Below are 22,152 nucleotides of genomic sequence, written 5' to 3'. Positions count from 1 at the left end.
GGCCTTAATGGAATGTGATTATGGGATTTGAGTCATGTAACAGACGTATATAACCTAGGCAGCTGTAACCTCTGTTTCTCTGGTTATACATTAGCCTTTTCCTTTACCTATATTATTTTGTAAAATGTTTTTAAAGACTAAAGGGTTCCAGAAATGACTCATTTACTCTTAACTATTGATCTTCATTATAGATTAATTTCCCTCTTTCTTCTCTTACGCAAAGACGTCATGATTATCACATTGTCTAAGATGGAATGTTAAATACCATGGTGGGGGTGGGGAGGGGAACAAGCTATAACAAATCAAATTGCTGTAACTCATAAACCAGCCTTGTATGGAAATATAATCCTGTTAAATTTCCTTGTTTTCTGCTGATATAAGTAAAACCTTGCCTTTTCAGTTTCTGAGCACTGACCCCATTTCTCTGGAGTCTGTATTTTCCAAATGGCCATCCTCAGTTTTGCACTTGAATAAACTCATTTAAACTAGATTCTTATCCTTTCCGTTATTTCAGATTGACATATTGGTGACCCAGATGAGACCCATAGTGAGCTTCCTACATTGACTCTTTCTGCTTTCTTTACAGACCAGCATGCTGGTACCAGCATGAACTGTTTCCATCCAACTGACTTTTGCTGGAGTTTGTGGGAGCCCCTGGTAAGGCTCCTCTCTGGTTTCAAATCTCCCTGGCTTAGGTGAAATGCAGACTGTATTCAAGCAACCTGATTCCATACCGGATGGAGCTGGAATTGAAGCTTAACTTTAAAGCTTTAAGGTAGTAGTTTCATTTTTTATCTCTCTAGAGATTCTGTTGTTTGCAAGTTTGTGGTTTTAATCATCTTTAAGGTTAAGATTTTGTTCGTCTTACTTGCTAAAGTTTGCAACCTTTTCTCTAGTTCAAAATCTGGTTTCTCTTAATAGGAGAAAGTAAATGTCTATGCATTAAGCAAAATTGTGATTTAAATTGGTGAGGTTTTGAAGTTTGGTTCAATTTGGCAAATTAGAATTCTTCTTTTGAGTGACCAATAATTAACAAAAGACCTTTATTAGGATGTGGTAAGTCCTGAAGAAAAGGGACACTGTTCCTCCCAGCCAAAGGCACCTTAGGCAACCAAGCACTTGTGCAAGTTTCAGAGCTTATCAATCGAGACAAGAAATGGTCCCACAGGGAATTCCCAAAGAAGAAAATAGAGGGAAATTTGCTTAAACTTGTGGGCACATATAAGGGACTGATCTCCCAGTGCCTTAAGCACACTGAATTCCTGTTTTTCATTGAGACACATAAAAGGGAAGAACCAACCCAAGGGTGACACCTTGGGGAGCTAGTCCCTTAAGCAGTATGCTCAGTCCAAAACACCTTTCCCTTTTAGCTTTTAGTCCTTAAGAGAAAAGTGCAAATGATGGACAATCAGCCATCTAAAACCAAGTCTTCCTTGAGGAAAAATCCACCTTTAGAGACTCCAGCTAGATTCATGTACAATACTTATGGCACCACACCTTGTCATTATTTTTAAAAATGGTCCCTTATAACTTGTGAAGAACCAAAACTTCAATGGCTGAAATGGGATACCTTTGAAAAACTTCAACTAATTTACTTGCAAGTTCAAATTTAAAAAAGCTGACTAGAATAAAACAGAGTAATTGGGAATGTCATTTTCAATGGTATTTGAATGCATCCAAAAGAGGTTCTGATAAAGTTATTTCTTTGCAGGAAAAAAAAAAAACAAAAGTTGTCTAAAACAATTTCTGAATTTAAAAAGGTTACTGAAGCTTCTCCTCCCTCAGAAGCTTTCCCTTCTCCTCCCTCGGGTCCTTTTTGTCTTTATCCTTTACTGTCTAAATTACCTTGCCCTGCTATGGAATTTAAGTATTTGAGCTTATGACCCTGGTATTTCTGATTTATATCAACTAGTTTACATGTTAGCTTCAAAAACAAGGCTAAAAATGAGGCTTGGATAGATAAAGCCCGTTGGCAAAACCCCTAGAGGATTTCCGTAAATGTTCAAAAGAAGACTGCAGGAATGCCCGTGACACTGAAAGGCTCTACTTGCAACCATTTCTTTAGTCTTCTAAAAGGGAGTTGATTGGAATAAAATACAGCGATGTCAACAACATCTAGGTGAGTCAGTGGTGTTATATTTCGAAAGATTTGAAAAGACTTTTAGACAATATTCAGGTTTATCTGAGGTGAGTTCTGCTAATCATCAAAATGAGACTCTCCTGAACTCCAAGTTTATAAATGGGCTACACAAAAAATTAGCTCTAATAGTAAAGAGACATTGCCCTAGCTGGGCTACTTCTCACACTCACAATTTGATTAATCTTGCTGAAAAGTTGTCTTGTACTTTAATTAAAAATGAAAAAGGGAAAGAGACTAGACCAAAAAATAAAGCTAAGAAGATTATGAATCTGCAGCTGAAATAATTATTCACCCAGTCTGGACTGCCAAAATATACCCAATAAACCTCTGGACAGATCTAACCCTCCAAGTTGCAATTATTGAAAAAAATGGCCACTTTAAAAAAAGATTGCTGAAAATTAACAGAAGGAAAAACAACAGCCAAAGGAGGAAAAGATAAAATAGGAGTGCTCCAAGGAACTTAGAGAGATCTTTACTTATCTCCTTACTAATACTCTGGGAGAAATATAAATCTCATCTTATTACAAGGTCTCATTCCTCAGAGTAAACACTTCGTCCAAATGATAGGTGTCACAAATACTCCTATCAACAAACAAGTCTCAACCTGTAGCTTTTCAACCAGGTCCCTTGCAAGTGACTCATATTTTCATTTTGGTTCCATGAGCCACCATCCTTGTAATAGAAAGATACTTCCTGGAACTGTATAAATACTCGTATTTATTTTTCCTTAAAGGAGGAACTGTATTGAGAATTAGATGGTGTGGTATGCACGAGAGACTACATTATTTGTCTACTCTAGTGTTTTAAAAATGAATTCACTTTCTATCTTTTCCAAGCCATAAAGAAGTTTCCTCTTTTGAGCCAACTTATGAAAGATAATAAGCTACATCACATTTTAATGACACTATTTTGGCTTTTATGAGCCAGCAGTGAAGAATTGTTTCTCAGGACTTTGAATCTGTTGTCAGTCTCAGAACTATACAGGCATCTTCATTAACCTGAGCCTCTGGATCTGACTTGTGTTAGAGAGTGTCCTCTTTGTTTAAATTTTAAGATTCTTGTTCTTAAGGGCAACCACAAGGCTCCCGGGGAAAGGAGAACCTTCTATATGGAGACTGTTTACTAACTTATTTTATTCTGTTACACATTAAAATTATTTACCCAGAAGCTAGATACTGAACAAATCATTTTGGAGATTGTGGACCCGTAATTATATCCTAACTTATATTATAGTTATTTGTGTAGTTAACTACCTTACTAAATTATATAGTCCTGGAGGGCAGAACCTTTGTCTTTTACATATGTGTCTTCTCCTTTAGCACCTAGTATAGAGTGGGGGACACAGAAGAGCAATGTCCTTATTACAGGTTTGGACTTTAACCAGATGGGGAGTAGAAATCTGACTCCATCACTAATTGGCTTTGTGAGTGTTGTCTTAGTTGCCTATCTGCAAAGTGGGGAGCAAATTCTCCCCTTCCCTTCTCCCCTCCCTCCCATCCTTTTTTCCTTTAACAAACACTTACTGAACACCTACTAAGTGCTTGGCACCATGGGATACAAGATAAAATAATGAATAACACGGAAATGGTTGTTGTATTGGACCCCTATTGACTCCAGTAGGGATGACACTATGTCTGAGAAGATGAAGAAGAGACAGTGAACAAGACATAGGGTTTACTGGGGGGATTTACATACAGGTATGGTCCTTTGGTGGCAGGCTGGTCAGGCAAACCGCTACCGTTTGTAAAAAGCAGACAGTTTATATAGCATTTTCACTTAGCACCCTCCCCCTAGCTACCGCAATCTAACCAAAACAAACGGCTTTGATCCCCTGTGTGGCCTGCATTGCAAGGGATGAGCCAGGGGCTCAGATGTCCTTCATAGATAAGGAGTAAATCTGGATTGGCCACTCCTAGATTCCTTTGATTGGGAAACTGAGCAAATTCTTCTTAGACCATAGGGTCATTTTCAGGATGTGCTGAAGTTACTGCTATCGGGCCTGTCTGCCATACAATGGTCTTTGTTCCTTTGGAATTGTTTTAAGATTAAGAAAGATGATGAAAATGAGTACCAATGAAGTACGATGTGAGATAGATAGGATTGAATAGGTATTGTTCAATAAATTAATGCTGATGGGGAGAGACAAAGGGAATATAATACTTTTAAAAAATATGATTGATTACCAATAAAAGAGAAGATAAAACAAAGAAAGAAAGAGCTAGGAAAGGAATTCAAAGAAAACTGGAGATATGGATGCAAAAGAAAATTAAATGAGAAGAAAGGGGATATGAAGAACAGGCATAAACTTAACCTAGTAGCTTGGCTGTGGTGTATCTAGAATATCATCAGGACATAAAAATGTCACTAAATTGTAACCAAAAATATCTTGCAGTACTCTCCTCTCACTCACTGCTGGATCCTGAGAACTGCCTTTGGATTACGGTTTAGTGCTCAGGTGTTAAGGGAGAGGAGAAAACAAGGATAACTTGGAGACTGTGAGCTTGTGTAGCTAGAAATGATGACACCATTCATATAAATAAAATGAGGCATATAAATTAGTTAGGTCTTGAGTTTGGTTTAAAACTGATGAAGTTTCAGGTCTAAATGGCTTATCTATGTAGATATGACCAATGGCTACTGGAGGTTGGAATGCAAATTGGGGAAATAATCCCTTTGTAAAAACACACCTAAACAATGCACAGTGAAGCCACAAAATGGATAACTCTTGAGGGAAATGACAGAGACAAAGCCAAAGAGAATACACTGAATCTTGAGAGTCTTTTCCTGGATGGTAAGCTTCAGGAAAATAAGAGAAGGAAATGCTTCAATCAAAGAAAACTAGAGTTGGAGCAAGGTGGAGCAAGGTGGCGAAATAGAAAGCTCCACAGATTGCAGCCCCGTGCAAAGACACCAAGTTAACAACTATCTACACAGAAAAAAAAACATCTTCATAAGAACCAAAAATCAGATGAGCACTCACAGTACCTGGTTTTAACTTCATATTGCTGAAAGAGGCACTAAAGAGATAGAAAAAACAGTCCCAAATTGCTGACACCATCCCTCCATGCTCCCTCTGGCAGCAGCGGTGTGGTGTGGAGACCATCTCCAGCTAGGGAGGGAGAACACAGCAATTGTGAGGCATTGAACTCAGTGCTGTGTTTGAACAGAAAGGAAAATGAAACCAAACTCAGCTGGAGCCCACCCATGGAGGGAACATTTAAACCAGCCCCAGCCAGAGGGGAATCGTTAATCCCAGTGCCTGCAAACCTCTCCACCAAGGGCTACAGCACTCTGTGTATATCAGAAAACTTGAAAGACAGTCTAGGCCATAAGGACTGATATTCTTAAGTGAGTCCTAGTGTTGAAGTAGGCTAAGAGATCATGTACTGGGGAGGGCACATGGCATACTGAGACATCAGCTGGGACAGGCAAGGAAGTGCTGGCATCACCCATTCCCTAACCCCAGGCTGCACAGCTCATGGCTCCAAAAAAGACTCCTTCCTTATGCTTAAGGATAGGAGAGGGAAGAGTGGGGAGGACCTTGTCTTGCATCTTAAATATCAGCCCAGCCACAGCAGGATAGAGTACCAATCAGAGTTGTCAGGTCCTTGTTCCAGGCCCTAGTTCCCAGATGACATTTCTAGACACACCCTGAGCCAGAAGGGAACCCACTGCCTTGAAGGAAAGGACCCAGTCCTGCAGCATTAATCACCTGCTAATTGAAGAACTCTTGGGCTCTGAATAACCAGCAGCGATACCCAGGTACTACATAGAGTTCCTTGGGTGAGCCTCTGAGACTTGCTAGCTTCATATGAGACTCAGCACAATACCAGCTGTGGTGGCTATGGGAGGAAACTCCCTCTGCTTGAAAAAAGCAGAGGGAAAAGTAAAGGGGTCTTTGTCTGATACCTTAGGTACCACAGCATGGCCACAGAGGGGTAGAGCTCGACTTGAGTCTTACCATTTCAGAACCTGCCCAGGGTCAGAGGGGAGCCCACTTCCCCGAAAGGTGAGTCCCAGGCCAGGCAGCATTCATGACAAATTGACTTAAGAGAACTTGGACCTTAAGGGAACATCAATAGTAGTCTTACAGTACTCCTCAAGGCCTGGGGTGGTGGTAGCTATGGGGTGAGTCTCCTGCTTTTGGAAAAAACACGGAAGAGTGGGAAGAACTGCACTGTGTGGTTTGAGCACCAGAACAGCCACAATATAATAGAACACCAGGTAGATTTCTAAGGTTTTTGACTGTAGTCCCTAACTCCTGGATGGCACCTCTGGACCCACCTGGGGCCTGGGATAGTTTACTGCCCTGAAGGGAAGGACACAGGCCTGGCTGGCCTTGACATCTGTTAATTGTAGAGCCTGGGGGCCATCAGTGGACATAGAGAGTAGCCAGGGAGTGGTTACGGTAGATCCAGCACTGTGCTGCCTTCAGTTCTGAGCCAGTGCAGTCATAGTGATGGTGGCCACAGGGGTCCTTGTGTGATTCCACCCCAAGCTTTAGATAGCTCAGAACAGAGAGAAGCCCTGTATGTTTGGGAGAAAGTAAGGGACGAGAACAAGAGTCTCTGCCTGGTAATCCAGAGAATTCTCCCAGATCTTGTCCAAGACCATCAAGGTGGTACCTCCACAAGTCTGCAAGAACCACAGTGTTACTGGATTTGCAGTACTCCCTAAAGCAGATAGAGCCTAGATCACAACACCCAAGTCCTTTCAAATATCTAGAAAGCCTTCCCAAGAAGAACTTCTACAAATAAACCAAGACGGTGAAGACTCCAATAAACTTCAATGCCCAGACACTAAAGAACATCTACTAGCATCAACACTACCAAAGAAAACATGACCACACCAAAGGAACTGCATAACTCATCAGGGACCAATCCTGGAGAAAGAGAGACATGTGACCTTTCAGACAGGAATTCTAAATAGCTGTTTAGAGGAAACTCAGAGAAATTAAAAATAAGACAGAGAATAAATTCAGAATTCTATCAGATAAATTTAACAAAGAGATTTAAATAATTAAAAAGAATCAAGCAGAAATTCTGAAGCTGAAAAATGCAATTGGCATATTTAAGAATGCATTAGAGACCTTTAATAGCAGAAATAATCAAACAGGAGAAAGAATTAGTGAGCTTGAAGACAGGTTATTTGAAAATAGACAGTCAGAGGAGACAATACAAAAAAGAATAAAAAACAATGAAGCATGCCTACAGAATATATTATAGAAAATAATCTTAAAAGGGCAAATTTAAGAGTTATTGGTCTTAAAGAAGTGGTAGAGAAAGAGATCGGGATAGAAAGTTTAATGCAAAGGGATAATAACAAGAACTTTTCAAACACAGAAAAAGATATCAATATCCAAATACAAGAAGGTTGTAGAACACCAAGAAGTTTTCACCCAAGGAAGATAAATTCAAGGCATTTAATAATCCAACTCCCAATGGTCAAGGACAAGGAAAGGATCCTAAAGGCAGCAAGAGTAAAGAAACAAATAACATACAATGGAGCTCCAATACATCTGGCAACAGACTTTCCAGTGGAAACCTTACAGGCCAGGAGAGAGGTGGCATTACATATTTAAAGTGTTGAAGGAAAAAAAAAAACTTTTACCCTAGAATAGTATAACTGGTGAAAATATTCTTCAAACATGAAGGAGAAATAAAGACTTTCCCAGATAAGCGAAAGCTGAGGGATTTCATCAATACCAGACCTGTCCTACAAGAAATGCTAAAGGAAGTACTTCAATCAGAAAGAAAAGGACATTAATGAGCAGTAAATAATCACCTGAAGATACAAAACTTACTGGTAAGTACATAGAAAAACACAGAGTATTGTAACAGTGTAACTGTGGTGTGTAAACTACTCTTATCCTAAGTAGAAAGACTGAACAACGAACCAATAAAAATAATAACTACCACAACTTTTAAAGACATAGTCTGAACAAAAATTTATAAATAAATAGAAAAAAACAAAAAGTTAAAAAGTCAGGGGATGAAGTTAAGGTTAGAGTTTTTATTAGTTTTCTTTTTGCTTGTTTATTTATGCAAATAGTGTTAAGTTTTTATCAGGTTAAAATGATGAGTTATAAGATAGTATTTGCAGACCTCATGATAACCTCAAACAAACAAAAACATACAATGGGTACACAAAAAATAAAAAGCAAGAAACTAAATCATATCACCAGAGAAAATTACCTTCACTAGAAGAATATAGGAAGGAAAGAAAGAAGGAAGAGAAGACCACAAAACAACCAGAAAACAGATAACAAAATGGCAGGAGTAAGTCCTTATCAATTATAACATTGAATGTAAAAAGACTAAACTCTCCAATCAAAATACATAGACTCATTGAGTGGATGAAAAAAACAAGACCCAGTGATCTGTTGCCTACGAGAAACACACTTCATCTGTAAAGACACACATAGACTGAATATAAAAGGATGGAAAAAATCTATGCCAGTGTGAATCAAAAAGGAGCAGGTGTCACTACACTTATGTGAGACAAAATAGATTTGAAGACAGAAAACTATTAAAAGAAACAAAGAAGTTCACTGTATAATAATAAAGGGGCCAATTCAGCAAGAGGATATAGCAATTTTAAATATATGTATGTGCCTAACACAGGAGCACACAGATATATAAAGCAAATATTATTAGAGCTACAGAGAGAGATAGGCTCCAATACAATAACAGCTGAGGACTTCAACACCCCTCATTCAGCACTGGACAGATCTTCCAGAGAGAAAATCAGCAAAGAAACATCAGAGTTAATCTGCACTATAGACCAAATGGATCTAATAGATATTGACAGAACATTCCTCCAATGGCTGCAGAATACACATTCTTTTCCTCAGCACATGGATAATTCTCAAGGATAGACCATATATTAGGTCACAAAATAAAACACTCAAAAAAATTGAAATAATATCAGGCATTTTCTCTGACCACAATGGAGCAAAATTAGAAATCAATAACAAGAGGAATTTTGGAACCTATACAAATACATAGAAATGTAACAATGTGCTCCTGAATGGCCGGTGGGTCAATGAAAGAATCAAGAAGGAAATTGAAAAATTTCTTGAAACAAGCAATGGAAACACACATACCAAAACCTATGGGATACAGCAAAAGCAATTCTGAGGGAATTTTATAGCTATAAGTGCCATAATGTCAAATAAACAATCTAAAATAAACATCTTAAAGAACTAGAAAAGCAAGAGCAAACTAAATCCCAAGTTACTGGAAGAAAAGAAATAATGAAGATCAGAGCAGAAATAAAGGAAATTGAAATGAAGAAAACAATACAAAACATCAATGAAACAAAAGTTTGTTATTTGAAAAGTTAAACAAAATTGACAAACCTTTCACCAGACAAAAAAAGAGAGAGAGAGAGATGATCCAATTAAATAAAATCAGGAATGAAAAAGGAGACATTACAAGTGATACTGCAGCAAGTCAAAGGATTACTAGTGGCTACTATGAGCAACTATATGCCAATAAATTGGAAAATCTAAAAGAAATGGACAAATTCCTAGATACATACAACATACTAAGATTAAAACAGGAAGAAATCCAAAACCTGAACATACCAATAACAAGAAATGAGATTGAAGCCATAATAAAAAGTCTCCCTGCAAATTGAAGCTCACAACCCAATGACTTCACTGCTGAATTCTACCAAACATTTAAATAAGAACTGTTACCAATCCTACGCAAACTATTCCAAAAAATAAAGGAGAGGTAATACTTCCAAACTCATTCTATGAGACCAGTATTACCCTGATACCAAAACCAAAAACACATTGAAACAAAATAAAACAAAAAACTACAGACTAATAGCTTTGATGAATATTGACGCCAAAAATCCTCAACAGAATACTACTAAACCAAATCCAAGAATACATTAGAAAGATCATTCATCATGACCAAGTAGGATTTATCCTAGGCATGCAAGGATGATTCAACATAAAAAAATAAATCCACATAATACATCATATCAACAGAATGAAGGATAAAAATGATCAATTGATCTTTTCAATTGATGCTGAAAAAGCATTTGATAAAATTCAACACTCCTTCATAATAAAACCCTCAAAAAATGGGGATAGAAGGAACATAATAAAAGCCATATATGACAGACCCACAGATATTAAATAGTATCATACTGTATGGGGAAAAACTGAAAGCCTTTCCTCTATGATTGGGAACATAACACAGATGCCCACTGTCACCACTGTTATTCATCATAGTACTGGAAGCCCTAGTTAGAGTAATCAGAGAAGATTGAAAAAAGGCCATGTGAATTGAAAAGGAAGAAGCCAAATTGTCCTTTTTTGCAGATGATATAATCTTGTATTTAAAAAAACTAAACCTAAGGATTTCACAAGAAAGCTACTAGAACTGATAAACAAATTCAGTAAAGTTGCAGGATACAAAATCAACACACAAAAATCAGAGCATTTCTGTATGCCAAGAGTGAACAATGTAAAAAATAAAAACTAAAAAGTAATTCCATCAACAATAGCCACAGATAAAAGCAAATATCTAGGAATTAAGTTAACCAAAGAAGTGAAGGATCTCTATAATGAAAACAATAAAACACTCATGAAAGAAATTGAAGGGAACACCAAAAAATGGAAAGATATTTCATTATCATGGATTGGAAGAATCAATATTGTTACAATGTCCATGCTACCCAAAGCAATCTATAGATTCAGTGCAATCTCTATCAAAATGCCAATGACATTCTTTACAGAAATAGAAAGAACAATCCTAAAATTTATATGAAACTACTTTTGTGGACCTGGAATAACTAAAGCTATTCTTAGCAAAAAGAACAAAACTAGAAGAATCACATTACCTCGCTTCAAATTATACTACAGAGATATAGTAACCAAAACAGCATGGTACTGGTATAAAAACAGACACATAGCTCAAAGGAAGAGAATAGAGGACCCAGAAACAAATCCACACACCTACAGTGAACTCATTTTTGAGAAAGGTGCCAAGAACATATACTGGGGAAAAGACAGTCTCTTCAATAAATGGTGCTGGAAAACTGGATATCCATATGAAGAAGAATTAAACTAGACCCTATCTCTTGTCATATACTAAAATCAAATCAAATAAAAATGGATTAAAGACTTAAATCTAGGACTTCAAACTATGAAACTACTGCAAGAAAACACTGGGGATATGTTCCAGGACATTGGTCTGGGCAAAGATTTGTTGAACAATACCCCACAAGCACAGACAACCAAAGCAAAAATGGACAAATGGGATCACATCAAGTTAAAAAGCTTTTGCACGGCAAATGATACAATAAACAAAGTGAAGAGAAAATACACAGAATGGGAGAAAATATTTGCAAACTACCAATCTGACAAGAGATTAATAAGCAGAATATACCAGCAGTTCAAACAAATCTATAGCTAAAAAATCCAATAATCTGATCAAAAAAATGGGCAAAATATTTGAATAGACATTTCTCAAAAGAAGACATACAAATTGTAAACAGTTATATGAAAAGTTACTCAACATCATTGATCACCAGAGAAATGCAAATCAAAACTATAATGAGATATCTCACCCCAGTTAAAATGGCTTATATCCAAAGACAGACAATAACAAATGCTGACGAGGGTGTGGAGAAAAGGGAACCCTCGTATACTGCTGGTGGGAATGTAAATTAGTTCAACTTCTATGGAGAACAATTTGGAGGTTCCTCAAGAAACTAAAAATAGAGATACCATAAGGTTCATAATCTCACAACTCAGAAGGGCCCTCCACACTCTTGGAACTGTACACCCATTAGAAACCTTAAAGTAAAGCTAATCAGAGAAGTTTCTTCCCAGAAGCATTGGCATCTGTGATGTGGACAGCTTTCTTCCAAAATCACAGATTGAGAGTTCTCTGCTATCATGAGACTCATATCTTTCAATGTGTGCTTATGCCTCTGTGAACAATGGAAATGAAAAGGGGGTCTGTTGTGTGTATTCATGGGGTATACTCCTATTTATGAAAGATTTTGCAGCCAGCCTTATACACGGACAAGCTCATGTTGCGATAGATGCAAGATGAAAGATCAATGTAGGTAAGAAATTTTAATGGCATATTTGTTGCCTAATAATCAGTCAGAAATGAAACTTTGGTCCACTCCTCTTAAACTACATCATGGGTTAAAGAGAACATTGTCAGGCCAGGTGTGGTGTCTCACACCTGTAATCCCAGCACTTTGGGAGGCTGAAGTGAGCAGATTGCTTGAGCTCAGGAGTTTTAGACTAGCCTGGGCAACATGGTGAAATCCAGTCTCTAACCAAAAATTAGCCGGGCACGGTGGCATGCACCTGTAGTCCCAGCTACTCAGGAGGCTGAGCTGGGAGGATTGCTTGAGCCTGGGAGACAGAGGTGGCAATGAGCCGAGATTGTGCCACTGCACTCCAGCCTGGGTGACAGAGCAAGACCCTGTCAAGAAAAAAAAAAAAAAACAGAGAGAGAGAGAAAATTGCCAGGACGTCTTCATTCTTCTGGATGAGCGTCATTTTTAGGTCTTCTTTTTCATGATTTAGAGTAAATTAGGTAATGATTAAAAATTAATCTCTCATGATAGCGCGATTCTATAGTAAAGGCTGTGGTTACACAACAGACTTTAAATTCTCTTGTGAAAGTTATGCTAAATATTAAAATTGCTCTAGATTACTTACTGGCTAAACGGAGAAGTAGCCGTGCAGTTGCTGGCATGTCTTGTTGCCCATGGAGAAATAAATTGTGTACTATGGGGATTCAGTCGTACGGGATTAATGAACAGACCGCTTGGTTAAAGTAAATAGACTGTTTACCCAGCTCATTCTTTGATCTGTTTAATTTTAGTTGCTTTGGTTAATGGGTATCCCAGCTAAAGAGCATACTCTAAACCCTTGGTATTATTCTCCTGATAGTCATAGTAGTCTCCCTGGTGTGTTGTATTCTCTTAAAAGCCTTAAATGTTTGCACGCAGCCATCTCTAGAATGTCAAATGGTCTCTTTTCAACTGGAATGACGAGCTGAAAGAAATGTGTGACCATGAGGGCACTGGAACCTATGAATGATATGCTGACACTGAAAACCCAAAATGACAGTAAGAGTGGCACTAAGGCCCTAAGTTTTGGTCATACTCTCAACTAAATGAGAACTTGACCAGAAGGGAAGAATTTTTTAAAGAAAATTATGGGAGGCCATTGTTTTGGATTGAGCTCATGCAATAGGCCCCAACAGATCACACCAAACCAAAATAGACACTCAAGCTAAATGTGATATAATCAAACTAAGGCTTTAAAGAAATAGATTCCAGAGGAGACCAGGTCTTGTTTTTCTCCTGTAAACAGGACATTTCAGCATAAGAGAGTACCCTCTACTCTAACCCTTACAAAAATATAACCTGAAGTTCTTGTTCCCACCTTACAAATCCCACTGTTCTGCTATTTCCTAGGGGATTTCGAGACCAAATACTCACATTTACAATGGTGTTAGCGACATCAATGACTAAAGTTTTGGTCAATCTCCCAAAATTGAGAGACGATGACCAAAAGGGGAAAATTTTTAAATCAGGTTTAGTCTAAAACTACCTCCTCACATATTTTAAGTTCAGCCTAAAGGTTTCTCTGTACATAGTGAACTATAACTTAAACGGAGATGTAAATAGGCTATAACCTACTTTTGTGCCAATCACCCAGTTTTGGCCAATAAAAGGGGGCCAACTGTTTAAACTATGTTCAGATAAGGCAAATGCTGAGCTGTAACCAATCTGGCTATTTCTGTACCTCACTTCTCTTTTCTGTAAGTCACTTTCCATAAGTCACTTTCCATTTTCTGTCCATAAATCTTTTTCTACCATGTGGCTATGCTGGGATCTCTCTGAGCCTATTCTGGTTCAAGAGGCTTCCTGATTCATGAATTGTTCTTTGTCTAATTAAACTCTGTTAATTTAATTTGGCTAAGGATTTTCTGTTAACAGGGTGATTGGTAGGGAAAGAAAGTTGCTGGAGTAGTAACTTGAGGTGACAATACATTGTAAAGAAGGGTTTTTCAGAATAGGGATGATGCGCATAGGCTTTTAGTCAGAAAGAAAGGGACAGGAGGAGAGAAAGACATTCAAAAGGAGAAAAGAAAGTTGATGAAGAAAGGAAGTGGATGGAATTAGGAGTCAAGGCAGGAGGGGGATGTGGGGATAAGGATTATTCAGACCAGGAAAAGAGAAGCTTCTGCCTCTGCCAGAAGGAAGGAGGATGCAGGGAATGAAAATGAAGTCAGAGGAATTCTGAGGCAGAGGAGGATGGTCACAGAAAGTGGAGGAAAGATGGTTGTTTTCTTACTGCATAACCTTGAGGACGGGGGCTGGCCTAGTGTCCTATTTTTGGACCACCCAAAACCATTGCTATACCTCAATAATAATTCATGGAAGGAAAGCAGGTGAACGGGGTCAGCCTCAGCAAATGCAGCATAATCCATTGCCTGTGGTCATAGTTTCTGGGGCACTGGAAAGAGACTTTACCCAAAATAATTTCTTCAAGCCTTTAAAAAATGTTCATGTGAAATGGCTTTATTGAATCTTAAGTCATATTTTTAGATAATCTCTCTCTCACCTGTGGCTCCCTTAGCATGGAAGTCCATATGAAAATGAAGTTTTCCTGCAAATAATATTAATTTAGCATTCAAGCTATGTGTATGGGCAAATAGTCATTTGCAAACTTGTTTTACAGGTAAACAAAAAAGAATGAAAGGGGTGCAAGGTAAAAAGAACTCTGAAGAGTTGTTTTATGGAAAATAAAAATACAATTTATTTAGTTTTTCCTTTTGTAAGGTCAGGTCTACTACATAATTAGAGCTTCTGTGTATTCAGGATATCACAAGAATACAGAATTGCAAAGCATCTCTACTGTTGCCATGGGTGTGACAAAAAGGTACAAAAATTTTAGAACAATCTGCAGGCCAGATGCTGCTGCTTAATGTTTGATTTGCAAAAGAAAACCACAAAGAGCTTTCATTAACGAATGATTGGCATCCTTTGAAAACTTTGCTTAAAAGGAGAAACATCATAAGAATTTGTGAAGGTGATACAGCCATTCTTCCCTTCGCAGTTTTTTCTTTGTGTTCTTAAAAGCAGCAACAATCTTTTAACCAGAGCTTTTTAAAGAACATAACGTTCCTATGTCTACCCATCAACCCATATTTAAATATGTGTGGGTAAGAGCATAATTACTGGAAACTGTTTTTTGGCAGTATATAGGAGAACCTGCTAGAGGTGAAGGAAAAGTACAGAAAAGAGAAATCTTGTACACCAAAGAGAAATGTCTCTTGTTTCAAAATTTTCTTAGGATTACCGTAAAATAAAATTCCCTTCAATTGATGTAAATTTAGTATTAAGTCAAATGAATGACCTAATTGCTATTTGAAAAGTCACTTTTAAAATTATTGTAACTTTTAAACCATGGTTTTCATTTTTACTAACATGAAAGTTCAATTTTCCATTACTCACTTGGAGTTAAGCTTGAAAACATACTTCTTTTTCCCTTTATTTTTCTTACAACTGATTGTGCAATAAAGCTGAGACATAAAGTACTCCGTAGAGTAGACGGGGTTTGAGAAATTTTTTTAATCCAGTGCAAATGTAGGGAGTTGATTGAAATATCAGAATCTCACACTGTTTGTCAAACACACACTCACCCCATGTCTTCTTGGAAGTCACAGTGCTCCCACCTATTTTCATTTTACAACAAAACTGGTTTGATGCAATTTCACAGTTGAGATTTTTTACATAAGTTGAAGTTGAGAAATCTTAACTCATTCTCACCTACTTGGCTTCAGTTTAAAATATTGCTATAATTTAGGCAAATAGTTGCAGAAAAAAAATATGCCATGGAAAGGCTAAACAATAGTAGCTATGGCAACCTGCCTTTGACTCTCTCAGCCTTGTAGGGAATGGTGCTTCTGTCTACACTTCACAGCAGTCTCTTTGCCAGCACTCCCTGCCACCACAGATCTCTTCCTCAGGGGAGTTTCAGTAACAGTACGGGCAGTTCATTCAAGTGGAAAATTCCTGTCCTCCGTATGTGCCAGCAGGTCGGTGGGGTTCCAATGCCCGTGACAGCTTGTTGTCTTGAAATTTTGCTGAGACAGAAAATTATGCCTTGAGCATCTCAGAATTGATATTTTTCTTTTGCTGCTCTGGTTGAAAGATAGAACATGTGTGGACTAGGATAGCAGGGTTTTTACAATGTTCGGGTAATCTCAATCACTGTGCAAGAAAACAGCTCAATAGTATCTGTCTACCCTCAGCTTCAAGCAGCTAAATAAAGATCACTCATCTCTGGAGTCTGGAATCAAGGCCTTTCTTGCCTTGTAGTAGAGCGACTTCACTGTGGTGTGGTAAGGAGACCATCTCTTTGCAATAGCACCATGACCATGAGTGGCTGCTTGAAGGGAGAGTGGCAGCATTTGAGGTCTCTCTTCTCTGAAGGATTCTAGCCAGAGTGTGCAAGCTCAAAAGTCTACAGGGAATAAACAACTGATGAAATTGAGTGAGGCAGGGAGAGGGAGACTTTGGGAACTGGAGAACCCTTGCCCAATATAAAGGCTCTGGCTTGGTTTAAAGTAGAGGGCCTCCCTCAGCTCCATCTAGTTGTTGTCATACAGAAATGTGGCTCTGTCTTGCCAGGTCTTTGGATTTGTCAAGAGAAGTCAGATAGTTACATGAAATTTATTTATTATAAATTACTGGTAGCAAATTCATTAACATTTTGTGAACACTTCGTCAAGTTTTCAAAAACATTTCACCTCCTTCAGTTCTTTGCCCAAATGTTGACTTCTCAGTGAGGATTTCCCTGAACACTGTTTTGGTTGACAACCCCGACCCCACCCTGGCACATCCTTTTTCTCCTTCTTTGCTTTCTCTTTCTCCATAGCACAACACTTAATTGTTATCCAATACTGAGAGCAGGAATTTGTAACTGATTGCTCCTCTTCTGGACATCCAGCACCAAGAACAGTGTTTGGTCCACAGAAGGTACTCAAGAATATTATTGGATGAATGCGAAGCAATGCAGGTCTGATGCACAGGCATAGGACTAACGTAAGATGAGTGAGGCACCAAGGGTGCAAAGTTGAAGGGGTACTTAGCTTGTATGACCATGGGAGTGAGTGCCTCCTTAAATTTTGTGTCCTGGATACCTTACTCCCTCACTCTAGTCTTTGCCATGCCGGTGTAGTTGCCATAAGAATGTCTGATATGATCCTGAGGGTGGAATGAGAGACAGAAAAAAGGACTAGGATGTTTAACAATTAACATGCTACTGTTATTTAAAAACGCATGACTCCAGTGAATCTGTATTGTGTCCATCAACAACATGAATGATATCGACTAAAAATGGTACAGGGTAATCTTCAGTTAGAATGCATACCTTCTGGGAATTAGGAATGTTAATTCACGTTCTCTTTTTCATTTTTACACAGAAAAACGTAAATCGTGATGAAAATTTTCATCAGCTGGGGGGGAATATTGATTTCAATTTTAGGCATGGGATGACCAGAGCTGAGAATGCCTATTTATTGAAAACCATCAAAATGTACAACAAATTGAAAAAAGAATTACTACCTGTAGAAGAGGTAGTATACCTCATTTTCAAGTTGAAGTTGATTAAATTTTGAATGAAAACTAATTATGAGAAAAGTTTTCAGTACTGTAACAAAGGCCAGCTAATGTTTTCCATTTATAGTTTTACTGGCTGAAAAGGAATATTGTCTGCACTCATAGCCACCAAACAAACGGCGATCCATAATATACAGGATGAACATAGTGGCAAATGTTAAATGGGAAATCTTGACTGAGGCTCTGAGATAGGATAACTATTAAAAGGAGTTAGTGAGGCAGATCAAAATGCAAACTGTTCAACTGTTAGAGAACTGGTTTCTCAAACAGAGTTGCAGTAGGAGGAACCTATCAAGGGAACTGCCAAAGAACCCACAGTAGTCCCTGTGGGGGAACCAGTTTTAAATATCTTCCATGCCTGATCGTGCAAAACTTTTTAGAACGACACCAGTGAAGAAAGAACTTTCTGTACTCCTTTCCTTTCTGCCCTCCAACCCCAGGGGCCTGAGGGTTGTGCTTAGCAGGTTTGAGAGGAGACACTGAAAGAAAGGGGCGGGGAGAGAGAGAGAGAAAGAGAGAAAGCCACCACTCTCCCCTAAATCCTGGCCTTGCTAGGAGATGGAAAAAAAAATTAACAATCAAAGAAAGAGTTTTGTATGTTACATTGGAGGGGGCATTCTCATTATTGGATGGAGACTGTTTTGTGACGTAAAGTGCCCTAGGACTATTTCAGAAGAGTGAGCAGAAGTCACGGAACATGGAGGATTTCATTCAGAGGAAGTAAATTTTAAAGGGAGAGTGGGAGACAAAGCTCGGGTTTCCTTTCAGTAATATCTCATGAGAGTGATTGTTAAATGTGCTGATTACCCAGGGCTGTGGCAGACTACAGCCAGTCTCTGCGATTATTGTTAAATTTTTCCAGATTTGCTCGTATGAAAACTACCTATTTGCTTAATAAGACTGAAAAGGAAAGAAAAGATGATCAGGTATAGTCATAGGTGATTTGTATGGCTCTGTAGTAACTGGAAGGTAAAGGAGGAAAGGAGCTCAGAGCAAATGTACTGGAGGGAAGAATGGTGCCAAGAAGTCCAGGGGAGCTGGGAAGTGGTGTCCATCCCCTCCTTAAAGATCTACCCCTTACTAATACAAAAGATGGGATTCTGCCTTGCAAAATAGAGAGCTCATACCTTTCACTCCAGATATTTCAAAATGAGACGCTGAAGCGCAGTTGACGAACTATAAAAATTAAGATGACTAGTAATACATCCCTGAAAGAGGCAAGGAAGTGGAAGGAACATACTCTTGGAAGACAGAAGTCAGATCTGCCACTTATCTTTCTGTGCATCTCAGTTTCCTCATTTGTAAAAAAAATAGATATTAACACAGTTTTAGGATTGTTGGGAGGACTTAATAAGATTATATATGTAAATAAAGTGTCTTATACAACTTGAAGTACAACTGTCATTCAATAAATGAGAGATATTAAAGTAAATGCTAGAAGACTCACCATCTATATTGGGAAAAAATCATGTGTATCATTATATTATTCCTCCCCATTGTCATCATTATTATGCAATGACAGGCTTACAAATATTTTTGCAGAAAACTTATATTCAAAAAGTAATATAATGGTGTAATTTGCTTGCCTAACAATAATACAAGAAAGCACATGACAGAAGACAGGGAAGACCCCACATATAGCCTCCAAGAATAGTACCTCTTTTCAATTTTATTTTACACCCTAAAAATATATTTGGAGGGTTTTGATACCTTGAGAATATTAGGAAAACTATTATAAAGTGAGTTAAGTTTTTTGTAGTCTGTCTTTAAAAAGAAAAAGGCTACTTTATTTTAGGGTGATAGAGTCTTAGGCTTATGCAGCTGAAGTAACAACTTCCAATGCAAATTATTTTGTAACTTTCTTTTATCTAATGCCATCTTGGTAAATATTTATAGGACCTGGCAAATCATCCTATTGGGCTGATTTCCCAGAGTCCCTGAGGGTAATAGGAGCCTTTTTTTTTTTTTTTTAAAGAATGTCTGTAGTTTTCAGGAGTTTCAACAAGATATAGCTTAAGTTGTGGCAATATGAAATAGATATTATCAATTCATGTGTTGATATGGTTAGCAGCATCATATGCTATCAGTCAATAAGAATGGATGATCAAATTCCAGCCCTCCCTCAGCCAGTAAAAAGTTGCAATTTGATTATGGTTACCTACATGATTACCTAGGTAGATATTTGAAGACTGACCTTAGACTGTTTGTGTATGTATCATATCTATGTCTAAGTCCTTGAATTTCAATATGCCATCACTGTTGACACCTGGACTGGTTTGTGGACTATTCACCCTTGCTGGAATTCGGGGTCTGGGTCCCTCAGTGAAGGACCAGTGCACTTGCGAACTGGAAGTGGGTATACATTGAGGATAGGAGAGACAGCAGGAGGTACAAATTCCAAATTTTACTTTCTGCTACTGAAATCATATCTTGATTGTAATGATGGTTACATGTATATATACATTTGTCAAAGCTCATTGAGCTTTACACTTCAAATGTGTATGTACTTTTATATGTAATTTATCTCAATAAAACTGATTAGAAAATATTTTGCTCCAGTTTACTAAAAAGTAATTATTAATATTTAAACACTGTGATGATTAATACTGTTTCAACTTGATTGGATTGAAGGATACAAAGTATTGATCCTGGATGTGTCTGTGAGAGTGTCACCAAAGGAGATGAACATTTGAGTCAGTGGGCTGGGAAAGGCAAACCCACCCCTCTGGGTGAGCACCATCTAATCAGCTGCCAGCGTGGCTAGAATAACAAGCAGGCAGAAAAATGTGTAAAGAGAGAGACTGGCCTAGGCTCCAAACCTACATCTTTCTCCAGTGCTGGATGTTTCCTCCTGCCCTCAAACTTCAGACTTTAAGTTCTTCAGTTTTGGAACTTGAACTGGCTCTCCTTGCTCCTTAGCCTGCAGATGGCCTATTGTGAGACCTTGTGATTGTGTGAGTTAATAAACTCCCCTAAATATTTACACACACATACACACACATATATATTTAAGTTTATATATATTTGTATATTTACATATATATTTAAGTTTATTAAGTAATATATATGTGACATATATATGTGCTATATATATTTCATATATATGACATATATATATATATGCTATTATTTCTCTCTCTCTAGAGAACCCTGACTAATACAGATTTTGGTACCAGCAGTGGTTCTAGAGGAAGAGAATATTAAAGATGCAGTTCTTTTGTTGGTTTTGGGGTTTCTGGAGTTGGCTGCTTAATATGATTAGACCCCAAAATGCTAAGGACTCTACTTCTAATAGTATGGAGAACACGGATAATCCTTGGCATGAACTGTTTAGAGAGTTATGCAAAATAAATACATTTGACACTTCTGATTCATTGCGCGTGAGAGGCGAGGAGTTTAGTGACTCTATACGTAATGCCTTTGCGCATATGTGGAGAACCAAGGAACATAGTGAAGCTGGTTGGTTGCTCCTAAATTCTGTAGACAAAGTGATGAAAGAAAATGATGAACTTAGGGATTCTATCTCCTGGCTTCAGAAGCAGATACTGAGCCTCAAATCTGCTAAGATTGCCCTGAGTGAGAGTCTTATCAGCTGTAGAGAAAGAGTTGAAATTGTGGAAAAACAGACACAAGCTCTTATCATGTGAGTGGCTGACCTGCAACAAAAGGTGCATGCACAGCCTCACCAGGTGTCTACTGTTAAAATGAGTGCATTGACTGGAAAAGAATGGGACACTGCAACTTGGAATGGGGATGTGGGAGGATCCTGATGAAGCTGGACACTGAGTTAGTACACACTGATGAACCTCTTTTGTCAGAAAGAACAGCTTCCCCATCCCCAGTAGTGGCAACATCCTCTCCCTGACCCATGCTGCCATCAGCCTTTCCACCTTTGTCTGAGAAGATAAATCCTGCGCTGCCTAAGTCTACAGTGATGGCCTCTCCTGAGGCAGTTGGCAGGCAAGATAATGTTGATTCTCCTCAGGAGCCACCCCTAACACCACATTTGCTTCTAGACTTATAACTAAAGTCCTGGCAGGCCCCTGTTGGTGAGGTTGAGAGTGTGACCCATGAGGAGGTACACTACACTCAAAAAGAACTGCTTGAGTTTTCTAACTTATATAACAGAAATCTGGATAACAGGCATGGGAATGTATATTAAGGGTGTGGGATAATTGCAAAAGGAACACAGAGTTGGATCAGACTGAATTTATTGATTTGGGCCCAATAAGTAGGGACTCTGCATTTAATTTTGCAGCTTGGGGAGTTAAAAAAGGTCCTAACTGTTTGGTTAGCTGAAATATGGATTAAAAGATGGCCCACTGTGAGTG

General features: G+C 38.2%; 1 long non-coding RNA gene across 1 annotated transcript; it reads left to right on the top strand.

Annotated features, from left to right (window-relative positions):
- Positions 1-674: 674 nt before the first annotated feature.
- LOC115934677 (uncharacterized) lies at positions 675-18,100 on the top strand. The gene is made up of 3 exons (XR_004070449.3): positions 675-775; positions 17,079-17,179; positions 17,626-18,100. It is a non-coding gene; the product is annotated as an uncharacterized lncRNA (long non-coding RNA).
- Positions 18,101-22,152: the final 4,052 nt, after the last annotated feature.

Source organism: Gorilla gorilla, chromosome 4 (genome assembly GCF_029281585.2).
Source record: "Gorilla gorilla gorilla isolate KB3781 chromosome 4, NHGRI_mGorGor1-v2.1_pri, whole genome shotgun sequence".
Classification (NCBI taxonomy): Eukaryota; Metazoa; Chordata; class Mammalia; order Primates; family Hominidae; genus Gorilla; species Gorilla gorilla.
This window is presented reverse-complemented; position numbering and strand designations above follow the sequence as displayed.